A 21,426-nucleotide genomic window follows, 5' to 3' on the forward strand; every position below is an offset into this window, starting at 1 on the left:
ATATATTGTAAAGTTTTCTCAAGACAACACTGGGTCCAGACTAAATCCTATTTTGCATATATTTGCAGTGTTACTGTCAGTGTCAAACAAGATACTTTGAAACAGGCTTGATAAAGTATGTTTCCATGCATTACTTGTTATCACTGATTAAATGTTCCCTGTGCTGTCTAATATGGCCCTTATATGGCTCATTCACTTGTTTATCCAGGGTACAAGCAAGGTGGAATCAAACTATTTGCCAAATGAAACGTGAAGAAGAGAATTTTAGTGGTTTTAAAGGTGAACAAATATCTCCATATCAATAATAATAATAATACTTTTACAAAAAAGATTATGCATGGTGAATAAAAGAGAGGGGTCATATTTATTGCTGAGCTGAACTGTCACCTAATAACTGTAAACTTTCATAATTACTGGCCTAAATATGGCACCTCTTTGAAACACATCACAAGCCTGGTTCCAGATGCAGGGACTGTGAGAATGAAGACCTTAGGCCCCCTGTAGGAGAGGATCAGGTTCGAGACCATCTTAAGAACCTGAACGTGCACAAGTCCATGGGACCTGATGAAATCCATCCGCGGGTCCCGAAGGAGCTGGCAAATGAAGTTGCTAAACCACTGTCCATCATATTCTAAAAATCATGGCAGTCAGGTGAAGTTCCCAGAAAAAGGGTAATATAACCCCCATTTTCAAGAAGGGGAAGGTGGAAGACCCAGGGAACTACAGACCAGTCAGTCTTACCTCTGTGCCTGGCAAAATCTTGGAGCAGTTTCCCCTGGAAAGCATGCTCAGGCACACCAAAAACAACGAGGTGGTTGGTGACAGCCAACATGGCTTCACTAAGGGGAAATCCTGCCTGACCAATTTGGTGGCCTTCTGTGATGGAGCCACGGAACTGATGGACGGGGCAGAGCAGTTGACGTCATCTACCTGGACTTGTGCAAGTGTTCAACACTGTCCCACATGACATCCTTGTCTCTAAATTGGAGAGACATCAGTTTGATAGATGGACCACTCGGTGGATAAAGAACTGGCTTGATGGCCTCACGCAAAGAGTTGTGGTAAATGGCTCGATATCCAGTTGGAAACCTGTAACGAGTGGTGTCCCTCAGGGATCGGTGTTGGGACCGGTCCTGTTCAACATCTTTGCCGGCGACATGGACAGTGGGATTGAGTGCGCCCTCAGCAAGTTTGCCGACAACACCAAGCTGTGTGGTTCTATTGATCCGCTGGAGGGAAGAGATGCCATCCAGAGGGACCTTGACATGCTTGTGAGGTGGGCCGATGCCAACCTTATGAAGTTTAACCAAGCCAAGTGTAAGGTCCTACACCTGGGTTGGGGCAGTCCCAGGCACAGCTACAGGTTGGGCAGAGAAGAGATTCAGAGCAGCCTTGCGGAGAAGCACTTGGGGGTGTTGGTTGACGAGAAGCTTAACATGAGCCGGCAGTGTGCGCTTGCAGCCCAGAAAGCCAACCGTATCCTGGGCTGCATCGAAAGAAGCGTGACCAGCAGGTTGAAGGAGGTGATCCTGCCCCTCTACTCTGCTCTTGTGAGACCCCACGTGGAGTACTGCATACAGTTCTGGTGTCCTCAATGTAAAAAGGACATGGAGCTGTTGGAGCGAGTCCAGAGGAGGGCCACGAGGATGACAAGAGGGCTGGAGCACCTCCCGTATGTAGATAGGCTGAGAGAGTTGGGGCTGTTCAGCCTGGAGAAGAGAAGGCTGCATGGAGACCTCATAGCAGCCTTCCAGTATCTGAAGGGGATCTATAAGGATGCTGGGGAGGGACTCTTCCTTAGAGACTGTAGTGGTAGGACAAGGAGTAATGGCTTCACACCTAAACAGGGGAAGTTTAGATTAGATATGAGGAAGAAGTTCTTTACAGTGAGGGTGGTGAAGCACTGGAATGGGTTGCCCAGGGAGGTTGTGAATGCTCCGTCTCTGGTGGTGTTCAAGGCCAGGTTGGACAGAGCCTTGGACCACGTGGTTTAGGGCAAGGTGTCCCTGCCCATGGCAGGGGGGTTGGAACTAGATGATCTTCAGGTCCTTTCCAACCCTTACTATTCTATGATTCTATGATTCTATGATATTTCTGGTTTATTTCTAGTTTATTTCCTTTTCAACTGCCAGTCTGCAGCAAAAGCTGAAAGAAGCATCCCCTAAAGTCTTTTCCTTTTACCACCAAATACATAAAGGACAAGTAGCCTGAGGCTTAATATTTTTCAAGCTTTTAAATCCTTTTTCTCTCAGTTTAGAACTAGTACATGTCATTTCTGTGGCAATTCAGAAGCAAATGGTCTCAAGTTCAAACTGTGACTTTTCAGATTAGATCTACGTTAAAAACTTGTTGGGATAAAATGTAATTCATTTGCAATAGAAAACAACTCAAATTGGCAGAAGTAAAGATTCATTGACAAAGGAAAAGCAAATTCCAGACATTCAAAAAATCCCAAACATGGCAATGTGTCAAAGGAAACATCTTTATTTACAGCCCATACACCCAACTTTTTTCTTCAGTGACAAACTATCAAAGGGATTATCCAAAAAGCAATCAGACATCTGGGCTGTTCCATTTCTAAATGCTAGTTTCTCTTTTTAAAAAACACCATTGGTCAGCAGACAGAGAACAGAAACACAAAGCCAAGAACCAAACAATCCGTAAGGGCCAGCTATAATACATGGGCAGTTCCTTCTTAAATTCATGGCTTTATTTCTGCGGTCAGTGTTTCGAGCACCAGTCATGAATTAATAAACATCAATGGCTCCAGCTTCCTCGCAACATGGATCTTCCTGCAGTATTTGACTAAGTGAGGAGGCATGGTAGGGAACACATAGTGGTTTCCTGTAACCAGACATGAGCAAGGACAACCGTGTTCATTTGTTAATTAAATGTTAGAGCACAGTGGATAATTAAATGTGAAGTATTTGTTTGACAAGTCTATTCTTTTACCAATTGCCTGCTTAAGAACAGTTATGTCCTACTCAAATTAATCTTGTTTCAAAGTGTGGAATGACCATGAGTAATTCGGCCCATTCGTTCATTATTTTACTACTAAATAAGGATTATCTTTTTTTCAGGTTTATTTGTTGGGTTAAGACAAATGGAATAAGTACACAAACTCTTTCCATATAAAGGTTTTTATGCCTGAAAATTTTAGACACTAATGTCATGAGACATATCAAGCATAGGAATTTAAGGTCATCTCTACCATTAAATGTATCATTCTGGAACTGAAAACTTGGAAAACAGGAAGGCTACTAAAAATTTACTATCAACTTAGAAAAATCACCCACCTATCACAAAAATTACACCTTACAGTGTACAAAATTCTGAAAATTGCCAAGATTATTAAGTATTTTCTCTTTTTTTATAGCCTGCATAGCTACTCATTTGACATTCTCTGCTTTTTTCCCTTGCTGTTTTGCTGGGATTGACACCATGCAGATGCTGTGGGAAGAAAATAAATAGCATGCTTTAAAAACAAAGGTTTATGAATGTAATACTAAAAAAAATAATAAGTCAGGACAGGTCAAGCACTTTTTAATTTTCTCAGTTAACCACAGTGCTGTGAGGATAGCTAGTCTAATAATATCATAGCCACTGTTGTAACCCAGGCCACTTCAGGCTAAATTACACAGCTGAACCTCAGAAAAATATCATACAGCTGAAAGTTGTCAGTGGTTTACCATGCTGATCCTACCAGCTGAAAGTATACTGAGGTATGTGCTCATGAAATCTTAAAGCAAAATGTTATTTATATATCCATATTGACCAGTGTGATCCTCACTGAAACACACTCATTTCACCGCTGAAGGTTAAAAACTATGTATAAGTACCCAAGCTGCTTTTGTTAGCACTTTTCTTAAACTGTAAGGTTCTTAAAAATCCAAGATCTTTAAATCGGATTGTAGGATAATGAAGGAGGGGACCATAGTCTATTTTGCAGTGACAAATAAAGAGAGAATATTTAAATCAGAGTGCATCCAATGGCCTCAAGAAAAGGTATAATTAGAAGTGGTGAGGCAAATGTAAATATTGTATACAATTGCCTGGCTGACAACTGCAGGAGTCAGCAGGAAGCATCTTAATCCAATAGACCCCTACGCCCTCTGTTTGAAAAGCAGATGGGGGTTAACACAAAGGATTTCTCAAAACTTCAACATGAACTGCTATTACACATTTCAAGGTATTTATTACAGCACCACCTGCTAGTGCTACCAGATATACACGGAATGTCAGCCTTTCCTAGCTTAAGTCCCTGCTCACAAGGCTTTTATCATTACTATAAAACCAGGTTGAAGGCTCAAACTTGACAAACAAGGATCTCAGAGAGAGATTTTCTAAAGCATAAAGGGCATTCAGACACTGGTAGATGTTTGGTAAGAATTGTACGTATAACTGCACTTTTTACATTTGCAAATCTCTGTCTCATCTCCTTTTCCCTTATGCATTTTTAGGATACTTTGGTTCCTTAAGAGCACAATATTAATTAAAAAAACCAAAAACAACAACTAAGTAATAAATAATTTTAATCATTTTCTTATCATCTTGCTTTCATAAGCTCACATTGTTTGTATTTTTAATAGTCTCAGTATTCTTTTCACTTTCCTATTTCTAGAGCAAGAATTGAACAAAGATGTGAACAAAGGTCAGTTTGGAAAATGGGAAAAAGATGTTGGCTAAAAAACATTCTAGTGACTTAGAAGTAAGTCAGTATATGGGCAGTGACTCATACTGAGTAAATGGTACTTGTGTTAATTGCATGAGCACAGAGCATAGCAATGAAAGTACTGAAAAGACTGATGTTTAAAACAGAACAAAAAATCCGTGAGGAAAAAAGCATGTGATCTGTGAAGATAGAAGCTAGAAGCTGCTGCAAACTGGAGTGCTCTGTGACTTTTTTGTCTTTATTTCCTTTGAATGGAAATGTGCAAAGGAACACAGATGCAGTCAGAAACCCGAGGACTGGAAAACACTCTCCTGTCCCACAACACAAACTTCACCTTAATTTTATGTTGATATATATAAAAAAAGAAGAACTTTAAAAAATATATATATATTACTGAAAAGATCTCACTTTCTTTGCTGACATGGATTTACAGCTTCAAATAAAACAGAAGGAGTTCAATCCAGAGGAGTTACTTCAATGGTCTTATATGTAAAACTAATTCTTGGCAAGTGTTCTTCATTTTAAGAGACAGTTATAGTCTCACAATTTGTGAAATACTAATATCTACATATAACAATGATATTTTTCATACAGGACCAGTCATCAGCTTCAACAGAGCCCAGATAAAATTTGGAAACCTTGTTGGGAACTGGTTTGTGGCCAGCACCCACTCTGGTCTTCCACAAAAGCATTTAGAAAAAAGAAAGGGACATGGTTAGAGTTGGTGCTTCAGAGCACTATACCAGATGCTTACATGCAATATATATGGCAGTAAAGTTCAGTAGCAACAATGTGAGACTACTCAGATATTTCTTTCTTGCTACAAGAATCATATTCATATATTTACTACTGGTAAAATATGAATGCTTAGAGGCCCCTACATGGCACTGGGCTCACTGGTGTGGGGTCTGAGATACACAGCGGAGTAAGATTTTACTACCTAAATGAAGTCGACAGATAATGGGTGAAAAAGACTAAAGAAGGGCAGAAAGGTGTCTCTTGTCAAAGGGATTTGTTCAGCTCATGACAAACAAGTCTGTATCTTCCTCTAGGTACTTGGTTGACTGTAAAAGGCTAGAGCAGCTGCTCAGCACATGGCCTGTTATCCCAGAGAAGTGCCTTGGCATGAGCCTCCCTGCTTCTTCTGTGCGATCCAGAAAAGGGACACCTGGGAGAAAGATTTGACAGGTAGTAGCCTTCCTGCAAAATTACACAAGAGGATGACAGTAGAAGCAGTCCAATCAGTTAACTGTCTCCCGTCCTCCTGTCCAAAAGCATCTGGAAGAAAAGAGCATCTTGCAACTGAAGAAGACCTAAGTATAATAGGTATTTCTGAAATAAAGCTGTCTGTCTCAAGTCGGAAGAAATAAAAGTAGCTTATTTCTACTATGTGCAAATGAGAAATTATATTTGAGACAGGCTGAGAATGGGATTGAATGTGGATGTAAAAGTAGCTTGGGAACAGAAGTGGGGAGCAGACAGTGCTCGAACAGATAAGGAGTGGAATGATGGGACAGAATAATTCACATTTAGAAAGCACTGACAAGCTAGTCCATTCTTCCTGGAGCAGCTCTCATCTCAGTCTATATGAGCAGAAGGGGCCTAAGACTTCTCATTCCTCTACTGTCAGACAACATGACAGTAGACACCCACCAGAAAAAAAAAAAAAAAAGCACAACTTATCTTTTCATTCTGAGGGTGAACTGGAGCTATATATTGGACAGACACTCTCCTTGTTCATCGACAGTGTCAAAGACAAAGATGTCAAATGCCAGTACAAAAGCTAATAGGATTATAAAACCTTTCTTCTATATCAGCAGAAAAGAAACAGAAGTTGAGATAAAAGAGAATAAACCCTTTAAAACTATAACAGTGTGTGACCATAACTACTTTTATATAAATCATCTATATACCATGTCAAAAATGAGGTGTGGAAAAGCAATTTTTTAGTTTTATACAAGTTGAATAGTTCTGGCAGCTTTAGCAAATGCAAGAAGAAAACCTCATTCTAAGTAACACCTCAGGAATTTGATTAAAATTTGGATTGAACATTAAGTACAGTGACCAAACTGTAACTCTTGCAACACTGTAGTACAGAGCAAATGCTACCAAATCAGGAAATGTGTATACATTTCCTCCATTATATCTTCATTAAATATATTTTCTTAGTCCTGAAGTTAATTTCTGGGTCTCTCTTTCTAAATAATTCAGCCTGTGTGTATGCTCATGTTTCTCCTTCACATGTGGGATTTCATTTTCTATGATGTCCCATGTTAATTCATCATGAAGAGAGATTTGAAGAAGTTTCCAGATAAGGTTACCAAGTATTTTCCAAAAATGGCAGCATGAAAGAGACTTTGGAAACAATCTTGCTCTACAAAACAGGCTAACAGATGACCCATGAATGGCAACAGGGCAAACTTGAAGGACGTTTAAGAGGCAAGAGCAAGGAAGAAGAGGGAACTATTTCTGATGGGGATGGTGGAAGAGGTTTGAGAGTCATGTATTTTTTTGAGAAAATGAAAATGAAAACCCAGCACTGAACCTCTCCAGAGATCTGAGCAGAAGTAAATTACAGAAGTACAGAAGTACAAAAGAACAGTACAAAACACTGTTTCTTTTGCCTGCACTAGCAATTTGTTTTTCTGCAACTGTGTGTCTTCAACCACGGACAATTCCTGCTGGAGATGAGACCTTTGGTAACTCATGTCTGTTCTAATTCAGGTGGGAGGACATAACTGTGGTGTGCTGTTAGCTCAGAGACCTGAAGAAAAATCTTTTTTCTCCATGGCTGCATCCTGCTTAAGCTCTTGAAGGCTATTAAGAGTACTTTAAAACAATGATTTATGTGAGTCATACAGATATAACCACCTAGCAGAGTGAAGTTCAAAAATCTCTCTCCCAGCTCAGAAACTAAAATTGCCTTCCCAGTCTGGGTTGGTTTTTTTAATTTTTTGTAAATTTGAACAGGAATGTTATATCATGTCACAGCTGCTAAGAGGAAAACAAAATCTTCAATGAGGCTAACTGATACTCAAATTATATTTAATACAATGGGACTTAAAACAAATGAAGAATGCCTTCAACCCTTAACAAAGGCCAGTAGAAAATGAAAATATTCAGATGAAAGAATAGAGTTATCCATTCTTAATGCAGCAAAAGTTGGTGATTCAACTGCTGGAATAGCACAAAGCAAACGAGAAAGCATTTGTAGATAAGAGAACAGAACCTAATGGATATTTTCAGTAAGCCTAAAAGCTCTGTTACCACTATAGTGCAAAGATAATGGTTTCTACTTCTACAATTCCTTGCAATGATTCTTTTGCCAATATATAGTAAAAAAGAAACAAAGACTAATAATTGCTTGTCAGCACTGACGATGCATGACAGGCATCAACCATGGGAAGGGGGAATGCCACTTTGCTGCTCTATCTGATAGTAACAGACTTCACACAGTTTGTACTGTTCATTTATGAAATTGGCTCTGGACTGTAAAGGAAAGGACATCTGAAGGTCACCTTAAACAAGCTGTTTGTGCCTATCTACTTAAAACACATTCAGGGACTCTCAATCACTGAGATAATTTAAAATTGCACAGAATGATGTTGCAAATCATACAATAGTAGATCTAGACTCTGCTCACAGATCAGGTCCAAATGAAGTTCAGAAAGGCTGCAACAGAAATATTTTTTCCAGGAAAAGCATAAGTCTCAGAACCTTCCATCACAGAGAGGTGTCTAAATATAGGCTAATTACATAAAATGATATGCAGCATACAGATTCAAATTGTGGAGTTGACGCATAAAAGGAAGGAGTCACCAGATGAAACCTCATTATAAAAAAGCATGCACAGTGAAAGATAAATCATAGTTTATGAAGATCCTTTGTTAACTAAATGAAATCATAGCAAAGTGGAAAAAGAAATGCTGATAATGTTGTTATTACCATTTTACTAGACATCATTTGAATCAAGCCTCTCAAGTGCAGTTTCTTAAGGACTGATTTCTTTTGGAATTCACAAAGGCCTATTTTTGGATGTTTTTTCGGTATGTTTGTATCTCCATAATAATAAGGCTCTTAACCTTTTCAAATCTGTTTGTTTCCAAAAGGCACCAACAGTCTTAGGAGCTCCACCTAGAGTACTTTACAAAAGTCAGACTGTCGGAGAGTGGGGCTTTTTAAATTCTGAAATTCAGGAGTCAATTAGTACCATAGTCCTCAAAATCCTCTCTATAAGTAATGGTCTGCCCTACAAGGGCCAAAGCAACCTCTTCTACGTTAAACCATATAGAAAACCAGTAATCCAAGTTCTACCTAGATGCTTAAGCTGTAATGTTAATTGCTCGTTTGATTTATGTATAAAAAACAATTACATATTAAATTCAAAAGCTGATTGAAAGAATAAGCAAGCATTATTTTGAGGAGGATGAAAATTCTTGGTTTTGGTTTTTTTTTTTTAAGGCTAATTATTTTCTCACTCATTTGGCTCTGCAGACTCAGTTTATGGTAAAAAGTACGAGGGTTTTTTTCCTGCAATAAGAGCAAATATTTCCCTAGGGAAATACGGCACAAGTTCAATAAGTTTATCAGAGGCAGGACTTTTACACTTTATTGAAAAAAAAAAAGTAGAACGTACTACTGAATAAAAGTCATACTAAGGCTACAGAAAACAAACAGAGGTTTCACATAGCGGTGTTTCTGGGAAGAAAGAAAAAAAAGCCCCACAATTTTATATTTAAATTCCAGAGCAATGAAGTCTGCAGCTAATCAGCTTTATTTTACTACAGACCATGGCATTGCTCTAAGAGAGGTTCACAGATGCAGAGACTAAATATCTCAGGGGAACAGTACTACACTACCAAGCCTTTCACCTCTAAATCGACAGCTGAACACAACACAAGGAATAACTACATGATATTCTGAAAGCAGTGTATTTTTTTCTTTAGACTATAGAAAAATAATTGGAAAGGAATCTTTTAATTTGATGAATGTTCAGGGCCAGTGTTAGTGATGTTTGAATCCTTTTTTTATGTATCATAAGTCCCGTCATCACCAGAACTTTATGAGAGCTTTGGATTCGCAGAGGTAAGGGACCTAGAAGATGAAATATCACCCCAGAAAATTTCCCTCCCAGAAAAATTTGAGAAAAAATAATGGATTAGTGGGGTGAAATTTACGTCAGGTTTTCTTAAAAAATACAGCATCAATAGATTTCTTCAGTCCCCAGGGTTATCAAGTCAACAGCTTTCATCATTTTAATACCTTCCAAAAAACCTCCTAAGACAGAGTACATTGTCAGGAAACCTAGATTCATACAAATCAATGAAAGATAAATCAATAAGCTAAATAACATCATAAGTGACCAAGAGAACAGCACTATCTGAACACATGAAAGAATAAACCTTCAATACTTTATGCCATACAAACCTTTTGGTGAGTAGAGCTTTTTAACTGCTATCTAACTAGAAAGGTTTCTTTCAAGATGTACACATATTTGCTTTCTGACACAGAGTAGTCTATTTATAATCAATGTTTAACTTCTCTGGGATTTTCCTTTTAGCATAATACTTTGAAAATATGTCTCTTTCACTATAAGGTGCTATATCCAACAAGCATTAGTTTAGAATCATTTAATTCGAAAAATCCTGGCAGTCAGGTGAAGTTCCCAATGACTGGAAGAAGGGTAATATAACCCCCATTTTTAAGAAGGGGAAGATGGAAGACCCCGGGGAACTACAGACCAGTCAGTCTCACCTCTGTGCCTGGCAAAATCTTGGAACAGTTTCCCCTGGAAAGCATGCTAAGGCACACCAAAAACAACGAGGTGGTTGGTGACAGCCAACATGGCTTCACTAAGGGGAAATCCTGCTTGACCAATTTGGTGGCCTTCTATGATGGAGCCACGGAACTGATGGACAGGGACAGAGCAGTTGACGTCATCTACCTGGACTTGTGCAAAGCGTTCGACACTGTCCCGCACGACATCCTTGTCTCTAAATTGGAGAGACATCAGTTTGATAGATGGACCACTCGGTGGATAAAGAACTGGCTTGATGGCCTCACGCAAAGAGTTGTGGTAAATGGCTCGATGTCCAGTTGGAAACCTGTAACGAGTGGTGTCCCTCAGGGATCGGTGTTGGGACCGGTCCTGTTCAACATCTTTGTCGGTGACATGGACAGTGGGATTGAGTGCGCCCTCAACAAGTTTGCCGACGACACCAAGCTGTGTGGTTCTGTTGATCCGCTGGAGGGAAGAGATGCCATCCAGAGGGACCTTGACATGCTTGTGAGGTGGGCCGATGCCAACCTTATGAAGTTTAACCAAGCCAAGTGTAAGGTCCTACACCTGGGTTGGGGCAGTCCCAGGCACAGCTACAGGTTGGGCAGAGAAGAGATTCAGAGCAGCCTTGCGGAGAAGCACTTGGGGGTGTTGGTTGACGAGAAGCTTAACATGAGCCGGCAGTGTGCGCTCGCAGCCCAGAAAGCCAACCGTATCCTGGGCTGCATCAAAAGAAGCATGACCAGCAGGTTGAAGGAGGTGATCCTGCCCCTCTACTCTGCTCTTGTGAGACCCCACGTGGAGTACTGTGTACAGTTCTGGTGTCCTCAACATAAAAAGGACATGGAGCTGTTGGAGCGAGTCCAGAGGAGGGCCACGAGGATGATAAGAGGGCTGGAGCACCTCCCCTATGAAGACAGGCTGAGAGAGTTGGGGCTGTTCAGCCTGGAGAAGAGAAGGCTGCATGGAGACCTCCTAGCAGCCTTCCAGTATCTGAAGGGGGTCTATAAGGATGCTGGGGAGGGACTCTTCCTTGGGGACTGTAATGGTAGGACAAGGGGTAATGGGTTCAAACTTAAACAGAGGAAGTTTAGATTAGATATAAAGAAGTTCTTTACAGTGAGGGTGGTGAAGCACTGGAATGGGTTGCCCAGGGAGGTTGTGAATGCTCCATCCCTGGTGGTGTTCAAGGCCAGGTTGGACAGAGCCTTGGACCACGTGGTTTAGGGCAAGGTGTCCCTGCCCATGGCAGGGGGGTTGGAACTAGATGATCTTCAGGTCCTTTCCAACCCTTACTATTCTATGATTCTATGATTCTATGATTCTAATTAGATGATTCTGCCAAACAGAGATGTAGGTATGCCTTTCATTTTTTTCTTTCTGATTCCTGTGTATTACCTCAATTTGTGGATAAAATGAGTGGATGTTAATATTAAAGGAAAACAAAATAACAACACTATATTCCCATTCTTACTGCCGGTCACAATGTCCTTCTAAAATGCAGATTATTTTCATTGTCAGCATAATCTCCATAAAAGATATAATGCAGACAGAATAATTACAGTGTAAGATGAGGAAAGTGTGTCCTTTTTGGTTAACATCTTGAGAGGGCACATCTTCTTCCTCTTATTTTTGAGCAATAAATGTAGCTCTATCACATTCACTGCAGGCAGTTCCCAGAGGACCTTCAGGAGGACTCCTCCTCCTGTAAGCAGGCCAATTCTCTTGCAAGTATTTATTCTAGAGAAGAGTAAATATATAAAACTTTAAGGTGGCTGTTTATAAAACATATATATGTTTTAATTAAAAAATATATAAAACTTTAAGCCATGCTCTGGCTGCACCTTGCACTTCACACCTTGTCTACACTAAGGATGTTTTAGGGGAAATTTCACATCTAGACTGGAAAACCTATTTTGACTTCTGTCAGCATTTTAGCACCATATCAATTAGACCTGAATACATAGTTCTTGAAACACTGACAGAATATGGTGGTACAGGTACCTTCTGTGTCCAAACAGTGAAATCAAATTAACATTAAGGAGAAGAAATTCTTATTTCTAAACCTTGTAACTGAAAAAAAGATTACAACAACAACTGCAAAATTGTGGACTGTGTACCTATACACATCATCACAAGTGCAGTTCGATACTTCTGAAGGATGTAAATGCAGTGCATAATAAAGCAATTCAATGAGCACTGACCCTGCATCTTCTTTCTAAAGACAGGATCATTTGGGGGGATTGTGCAGTGCAATGAAAAAGGAAACTGCAAAGGGAAATTAAAAAAACAGATGAGAACGAATATTTTCGGTGGCGTATTTTAGTGAACAATTCACAACTTTTTACATTCCTGCATGCATTTATTTACATGATTCCGTATAGTTCTGTTTGTATCTCCACTCTCTAAAGTGCTTCCAGGAGTGAAAAGATGACAATAACATGCCACACGCATACAGAACTGACTTATGCCCTTCATTTTTCAGGAGGCTCAGATGCTGATCTGAAGCACTCTTTATGTGGTCCACAGGCTTCTCTATCTTCTGTAGTCATGGCTCAAATTATCCATTGATTCTGCAGGTATCTGTCAGGGTGAATCAGCATTATTATCAAGAAAGAATGTTGTTGTCCATGAGTCTTGAAATGCTTCATTTGTTATGTCAAACATTAGTACCATTAAAGCTCTTGCACCACAAACTCCAAGGCATGTTTGTCCAGTACTGTGGGAAACTACTAAAGCAGAGATGTGTTGCTGTGATTAAATTCTTATCAATCAGGTATACCTACACATAGTTTAGTCATATCTCTGGTTGTAGTCTACCATCCAGTTTCAACGTTAGTTGTCGAGGTTACCCTCATGGTTTACCTCTAAAAACATCCTCTCCAATGGCTTTGGCACTCTGAGACACACTTTCTGACACTTTCTCACAAACGGGCAATAAGAAAGCATTAGTGATGTGAAATGTACTTGCTAAATCTGCCCATTAGAGGATAGTGACCAGTACTTCAAGCTGAATCAGAAGATGCTGCAGTAGCTTTGAACTCTAGAGGGGTAAATGTCCTCCTATCCCAAGCATTCTCAACGGTGGCAGCAGCAGGGGTATCCTGGAGGCAAAAGCAGACTCTCAAGGGCAACTCTTCTGAAAAGCACACAAGAAGCTTGGAGGCAGCCACAGCAACACCTTCCTGCCCATGGGAGTCCACAGTAAATGGCTTTGCATGCTCTTTTTGAGGTTTTATACCTCAAATAATGCACGATGGGTTTGAACAGCTTTGAACGTGGATGAGCCCAGAGACTGAATTCAGTCAGTATGTAAAAGGACACTTTAATGAAGTTTTTATAGGAAGGCACAAATCAAGTCCTGTGATACTGAAATTTTGTGGGATATTCTTGTCGGCAATTCTCTTGATAGGCTTTAGGAGAGCACACGAAGTATTCTAGGTCAGATTCTAAGTCCTCACCAATATACATTGCATTCAAGTCAGATTTCGTAGTTACCAGTGTTAATATCTGACATTCCTCATCTGAAAAAGCTACTCACTAGCTGTATGTTTACACCACATGCTGCACATCGATGGGAGCTTCTTATGGGCACAAGTGAACTGGTTCTGCCTGTGTCTAGAACTGAGGGGAAAAAAAAAACAAACAGAGAAAACAACCCTAACACTTAAGTGACATGTGGCAATGCATTACCCGTCACGTGCTAATAATCTCAACCTCTAAACAGCTTTCATTAGCTCAGCACTTTATTAATGCCTTCATGTATCCTTTTTCCTTTCAACTCAGGGCACAGATAGGGCAAGTTTACACCTACCCACAATATACGGTGTAAGCACAGTGTAGGACTCTATAGGAAGGATTACAGCCAGCCCCCACATGAGGCAGATTGTGCTCATGGAAAAACAAAGGGCTTGCAGACATGAGCATCCCCTAACTTAAATGGTGGAAATGAAACAAGAATGTGCTAGGAGGGATGGAGGGCAGCAGCTGTAGAGTCACTGATTGATTGGTGTGGGAGGGGCTCCCATACAAAACTGACATTGATCTATCTTTTAATCTAACAGCACAACAACAAATCTTAAGGCAATCAATTTTAATGGTATTAATAGTCCCATTCAAATTATTCACTTTCTACCTTAATTTAGGAGGCTGGCTTCGTATTTCCTTGGCAGATTTGTCAAATAAGTATTGCTGGTTTTTTGAGAGCAGCTTTCCTTACTGCTCCATTTCTTTAGCATGCTTGCTTCTTTAAAGAGTGTTATTATTTCCTCCCAGGACTGAATAATTAATAATTCATTCATTTGCTGCTTGTTGTGATAATCTTTCTTCCTTGTATAAATCATTTCCATGTTGGCTTGTTTTTCCTTTTGGTAAACCACCGCCAGCCTCAACATATCTTAATCCAGCACAAGCTCTGATCAGTTTAGATAATCTTTGTCCCTCCTGAGTTAGAACTGGGCACAGGTCAGGACTCTTCATTCTAGTAATTGCCATTGCTTCATCTATAATTTGCTCTCTTGAATAAACCATCAGCTCAGCATTTTTTTTTTTTTTTCCATTCATTTCAGGCCTCATCCAGTAGCCACGAGAATCAATGGGAGATTTTACTCTGGGAACAATAAGTGCTGAGCAAAATTTTTATCACTTTCCAGTGTATTGAACTGGGTGAGAGGAGCAAATGGAGCAGGGCTAGGATGAACTGCTTCAAGACAGAAAGCAATAACTTGAGCAGCAAGCTCACAGAGCTCATAGCCCTGCAAGCATATGATCATCTTCCACGGCTGCTTAAGTCTCTGGAATAAGCAAATAAATAATAAATACATGAACAGAAGCCAAATTGCAGTATTCCTGTAACCAATAGCCACAGAGTGATACAGGAATATTATTTTCCATTTTAATTTGCTTCTAAGTAAAATATGAGCATAAATACATGTAAACACCATATGTAAAAACCATACATCCCCACTATTTAGGGACTACATTTTCATTTAAGGGAATACAGTTAAGGGAATGCAATTAAGTAAATGCATCTTCAGTTTCAAAGAACTTCCTAATTTCAGAAAATTCAAACACTTTGAGAATAGACATCTCTGCTGGAAGTTGGAAGACTGAGGGTTTTTTCTCTCTTTCATATAGTCTTCCATAAGCATTTGCTACTAACCACTTTCAGAGACAGGTTTGGTGTATTTTTCAGCTGACACAGTAAATCAGTCCTTACAGTCTCACAGCCTTACACTCTCACAGAGGGGGGCCCTACACTAGAGGTCATGCTGGTTTCATACATCTAAGTAGCTGGTTATCAGGTAGGCTTGGGGATGTTGACCGTATATCTGTCTGTCAGGAATCCATAGCTGATCTGTAAGTTTGGGATTTATTTCACCTAACTTCAAACTTCTACAAAAGCTGAATTGAAGATCTCCACCCTAAAACTGTCAAATTGCTTTCCAGAAAGGCTTGTCATCTCTGTCTATTGAAGACAGACAGTCAGTCACTTAAGACTCAACTTTAGCCAGCTGGCCAAGGGTGTGGCCAGCTGTGTAGAGCACTGCTGTGTAGCTATGTCCCAGCCAACTTTGAGCTGTAGCTGTTAACGTTAATCTTTGAGCAAGAGAATATGTTGACTGTGAAGATGTACAGATTAAGAGAGCACAGAGTGGAAAAGTGAGGCTGTGCTCACAAGAAGCTAAGAACTCAGTTTCAGAAGAGAAACATTGGCTTGAAAAGCTGTAAAACTCTGAGGAAAAAAGTGGAGAGTAAAAAGTGATTTAGCAAGACTGAATGAACTCATTTCATCGAGCAATGGAGGCCAATGTTTTCACCTGACTGCCTCACCAACAAAGACCCCTAAAATATCTGCACCAGGGTGGCAATAAATAAAAATTCTTAACTTAATAGTATCTTTGTTTCAGCCTTTGATAACCATATTAGCTGCTGTGGTTTAAGCCCAGCTGGTAACTCAGAACCACGCAGCTGCTCGCTTACTCCCCGCCTTTTCCTCCCACTGCTCCCAAAAGATGGGGAGGAGAATCAAAAGAATGTAACTCCCACGGGTCAAGCTAAGAACGGTCTAGTAACTAAGGTATAATACAAAACCACTACTGCTACCACCAATAACAATAATGATTAGAGAAATAACGAGGGGAGAGGATAAAATCTCTCACCACCCGTCAACTGATACCCAGCCCAACCTGCGCAGCGATCTGGCCTTCCGGGTAACTCCCCCCAGTTTATATACTGGGCATGATGTGCTGTGGTATGGAATACCCCTTTGACCAGTTTGGGTCAGGTGTCCTGTCTCTGCTTCCTCCCGGCTTCCCCTCCTCCCTGGCAGAGCATGAGACTGAAAAAGTCCTTGATTGGAGTAAACATTACTTAAAAGAACTAAAAACATTGGTGTAACCAGCATTGTTCCCAGGCTGAAAGTCAAAAACACAGCACTGCACCAGCTACTAAGAAGGAGAAAAATGACTGCCATAGCTGAACCCAGGACACTAGCCAATAAGCAATTGTTGTGTATGCAGAACTTGTGCATATGATCCTGATTGTAAGTCTTTACACAGAGTAAAAAATGTCCAAACGAAAAGGTCTAAACATTCAATAAAAGTGTTTAAATGACAGGATAAAGCCGCTGATAGACTTCATTCTGGCAGATAATGATGCAAAACCTTCTAGAGTACCCTGCTGAAGTCAGGTGTGATAGCCTAGGGTACACTGTTAAGTGCTCATGTAGTGTCCTGAATCATATCCTTAAAACCAGATTAAATTAATCTTACCCTTACAGACTAGACCTGAATTCTGGGGATTGAACTGCAGTAGTCATTAAATAAGGAAATAACTCATTTCCCTAAAAGCAGCATAAAATACCAGTCCTGTGTCTCCTTCAGTTTTTCAGAAGAGCTCCTTTACCCATGTTTATATGGACATTTCAACCACAGACCTCATATACATCCTATCATACCTTATACACAGTTTGGTAACACAAGGAAGTTCTCACCATGATCCTGGACTCTTGTGTTATGCTTTGTAAAACCCAGAAGACAAAGGGATTATTTCTCAAAGACCCTAAAATTTAAACACAAGTTCCTCCCAGCAGTCTGTTGGATCACTAGTCTTTGTCTTTTACCACTTTTTGTTTAGAAAGACAGGGAAAGAGCTCTGAGAGACCTCATATTGCACTGGGAGAGAAGATGGAAGAGGTTAAAAAAATGCAAGAAGAGGGACAGAAGAGAAAAATCTTAGGAGGAGATAAAAAGGGTAAATGAAAAAAGAAATATAGGTACTCATCCCCCAATAAGAAAAAACAGAAGAAATAATTTTATAATGAAACCATCCCCAAGGAAAACAGAAGAGAACATTTACCTTGAAAATGACAGAAAAGAAAAAAAAAAAAATCTTTCTCGCTTTAAGATGTTGTAGTGAGAGAAATGCCTCTGCCATAATTTAGTTTTTGTATGAGAATGGAGATAATCCTATCAGGAAATCATCAGTAGCTCAGAGATCTTATGGAAAATCATTGCAGAACTTACTCTGAAAGTAGATGCACTTCATGGTAGAGCATAATTATGTGACAGTTTCACTGAAATTATATGATAGTTGCCATTAATAAAAATGCAACACAGTGTAGGATATCTTAGCATTTATCCCACAGTTTGATTTTGAAATCCAGGTACAGTATATCTGACTGCACAGTAATAACACTACAGTAAAATTCTAAATACTAAAAAGTTTACTATACGACTAATGAATTAGCCATGCATAATCACTGTGCTGAGTAATTTATGCATTTTTATAGTGCTCAGATTACAGTCTACAAATATATATCACACAAATATGAGATACAAATTACATTGTAATTGTACTATATCTGTAGGATAATGAATGTGACTGTAAAGTATCAACCAGTCAAAAGAATATACGTGTTGTGACCCCTTCAGCACTGTTAAAAGTTACCTCATTAGTCCCAAGAAACTGAGATATAGGTGCATAAAAAGCTTATCTGGAAGCAGAAATTAGGATATTTAGAGGAACAAAACTCAGTCCATTGAGCCAAGGGGAAGAGCCAAAGATGTCAAGAAGCCTGTGAAGTATTGACTATCAACCTCTTATGCAGTACCTTGGAGCTAGCGTGTGACCTTGGAGATGGTGAAAAAGATAAGAATTGTTTGTCTTGCTGATGGCTTATGGAAGGATATATTGGAAAGAGTCAAATAAGACAATGGTAGACAACCCAAAAGAGTAAGCTGGCTGCATTCTGCACCTCTGTGTCTAGAAAGATACCTCAGCTGTGTGTGAAAAGGAATGGGTGGCGGTGCCACCCATTTGTGCGAGGCATTGTGCTCTCTTTGTTAGTCTTTTTCTCTATATTTTTTCTCTTATTTAATGTTTGGAAGCCAAATTGTTTGGGATATTACTGCATTAATCTTTCCTCTATAGGAATCTCTTTAGAGTCTAATATCATTGCCAAAATTCAGAAGTGTTAAAAAAATCAACAAATGCCAACAATCCCAGCAGAAGTCCTCATAAACCTGAACTACATATCTTTCAACTTTATAATCTTCAAATTCTCATACCCATTTAGCCAGACAAAATACAGAACATGGCTTCACATGCTCTCCATGGTTGGTCCCATCTGGCCAGAGATTGAGACTACCTGGAGTCAGGAACACTACAGAACCAAATTGTGAAGAAGGGCTGTGGTAGCCACAACCCCTCACCCTGTTCAGTAGTTATTTTCTGTCAATCATTGTTTTCCCAACATAAGGATTTCTCATCAATTTGTCTTGAAAATTAAAGGCTGAGATGTCATCATGTTATTTTCCTGACTATATCAGAAAACAAATCTGAGCGGCAAAAAAGCTGTATGATAAAAGCCCTACAATGACATAATGAGGGAAAGAGAGAGAGAGACTTGGTCATCAAGCGGAAAGTCTGTGCTTTCTTGAATATCTATAAATAGGTCACATGAACTGTGCTAAAATTCATAACCTTGCAATGTCTCCCTCTTTCTCTTCCCCTTCTCATCCAACCTAAGAACATATGGTAAATGTCTCTTCCATTAATTTCAATCAATAATAATTGAAAATTATGCCTTTTTATTCATGTGTTTTTAATGCTTATGAGTCCTCGATACGAACTAAGAACTTGTGGTCACAGGCATTGCGCACATATATCAGAAAGGTATTCCTACTCTACCTTTCATTCTACACAACTTTGGCAAGCAATTTACTAGACAATAAACTGAAGTAATCTTTTCTATGAGTGCAGAGATAGGTATATTTTGACTGAGAAACTGGAAGTGTTGAAGGCTGAGCCTAAAAATAATTTCTATAATATTGATTCAAGTGGACAGTTAAGTCCATCAGGGCAAGACAGAAGAATGCTTTATGACCCTTCTCTTAATCAGGAGAGAAAGATAGCTACACATTTACAAAATACTTCACCTGCCATCTCCTACACCTCCATTATGGCACCCCCTCACACAGTTGCCTTGTGCTGCCGATGCCATCCTAGAAACAATGAGTTGTTCACAGGAACCATTCCTTTCCCGTAAAAGCAAACAAATGGCTCCAGGAACAGGAAGGACTATTCAAATGGTGGGGTCTGCAGCCTAAATTAGATCCTTCCAGCAGAGGTCCAGACTTATCAGATGCAAGACAAAAATTCCAAGTTTTCATGCATGACAGGCTCTTTTCCTTTGAAATTCCATATGAGTTAACAAGCAGGGCATTGCTAATTTACTCCCCTAGAAGTCTGTTAATGCTGGGAAAACACATCCTTTTAACAAAGCCTGTGGAGCTATGAGCACTATAGTGATGATGAACACTCTAAAATGAGATATGACCTCTCCTCACTCTCTGCCTGCACTGAGGACAGCCATCACTCTCAGACCACTCTGTTTCTGCATTTCTCTTGCAGCCTTTGACATTTTATTTGGACACCGAGATAAGGCTGTAGCAGGAGAACAATGGAAGCAGAAGCACCACAGAGTGATTTCCCTCCCTCCCCCTCCAGTTTTCATCCTCCCTCAGCAGCACACAAACAAATAAGACGGCTGCTGCCTTTTAACAGCTTGGGATCAGGTTCACACTTTCATTCAGGACACTGCTCTAGGTTTGTGTTTATCTGAGCCACTGAAGCATTCACATCTGAGATCAATGTTTTCTTGGTATAACAGAAGTTAATTAGATCATTTCGGGCTTTTTCCGGGACTGTCTTTAGACTGATCTTCCATAAGATGGAGTCAAGTGAAAAATATAAATGTTAAAATAGAACAAGCAGGACTTATGCCCACCCAGTGCTGCAAACCCTCCATTAGTGGTATTTAAGATCTAGCCAGTGTTAGAGTTCAGAAGGTGAAAACTTCCTCAGAAGGATCAAAGCTGCTATTTGCTGAGAGTAGAACAAAAATTGTAAACCACAGTGGAAATACTTGGAAAAGTAGAGGTATCTCTTTTTGTAAGTTTACAATAGATGTTTCCTAACAACAGGCATTCTGAGTTTCTTCATTAGTCGAAAATGGGTATTTGGTCATTTTCCTTAAAAACAAAACAAAACAAAACAACCAAAAAAATATCCCATCAAAATGCCAAACAAATATAAGTTCAAATATTTTCAGACACTTCATCTTCTTTCTTTTACCTGGAACCCAAGTTTATTTTCAAGTTTTTAAAAAACCATGGCTGTAGACAACATTTTCATATGATTTTAACTTGTCTTTCTTACTATTTGTTTTTTGATTTCTGAGACTTTGAGATATACTGAGTCACTTTTGCAGTTTGCTCTCCAGCCAAAAGGTTGGAAGCTTACGGGGTTTTTTAAGGTTTTGTTTTGAAACTGGATTTCTGACAGAATTTCATAACTCCAGGAGTCCATCTTCTATTCTAATGAATAAAATACATTATGCAGTTGCAATATTGTCTATCTTTCCTTAATCTGAATATAACAACTGGTGAAAGAAAATGTAAACAATCGTAGA

The sequence above is a fragment of the Strigops habroptila genome, chromosome 6 (genome assembly GCF_004027225.2).
Source record: "Strigops habroptila isolate Jane chromosome 6, bStrHab1.2.pri, whole genome shotgun sequence".
Taxonomy (NCBI): domain Eukaryota; kingdom Metazoa; phylum Chordata; class Aves; order Psittaciformes; family Psittacidae; genus Strigops; species Strigops habroptila.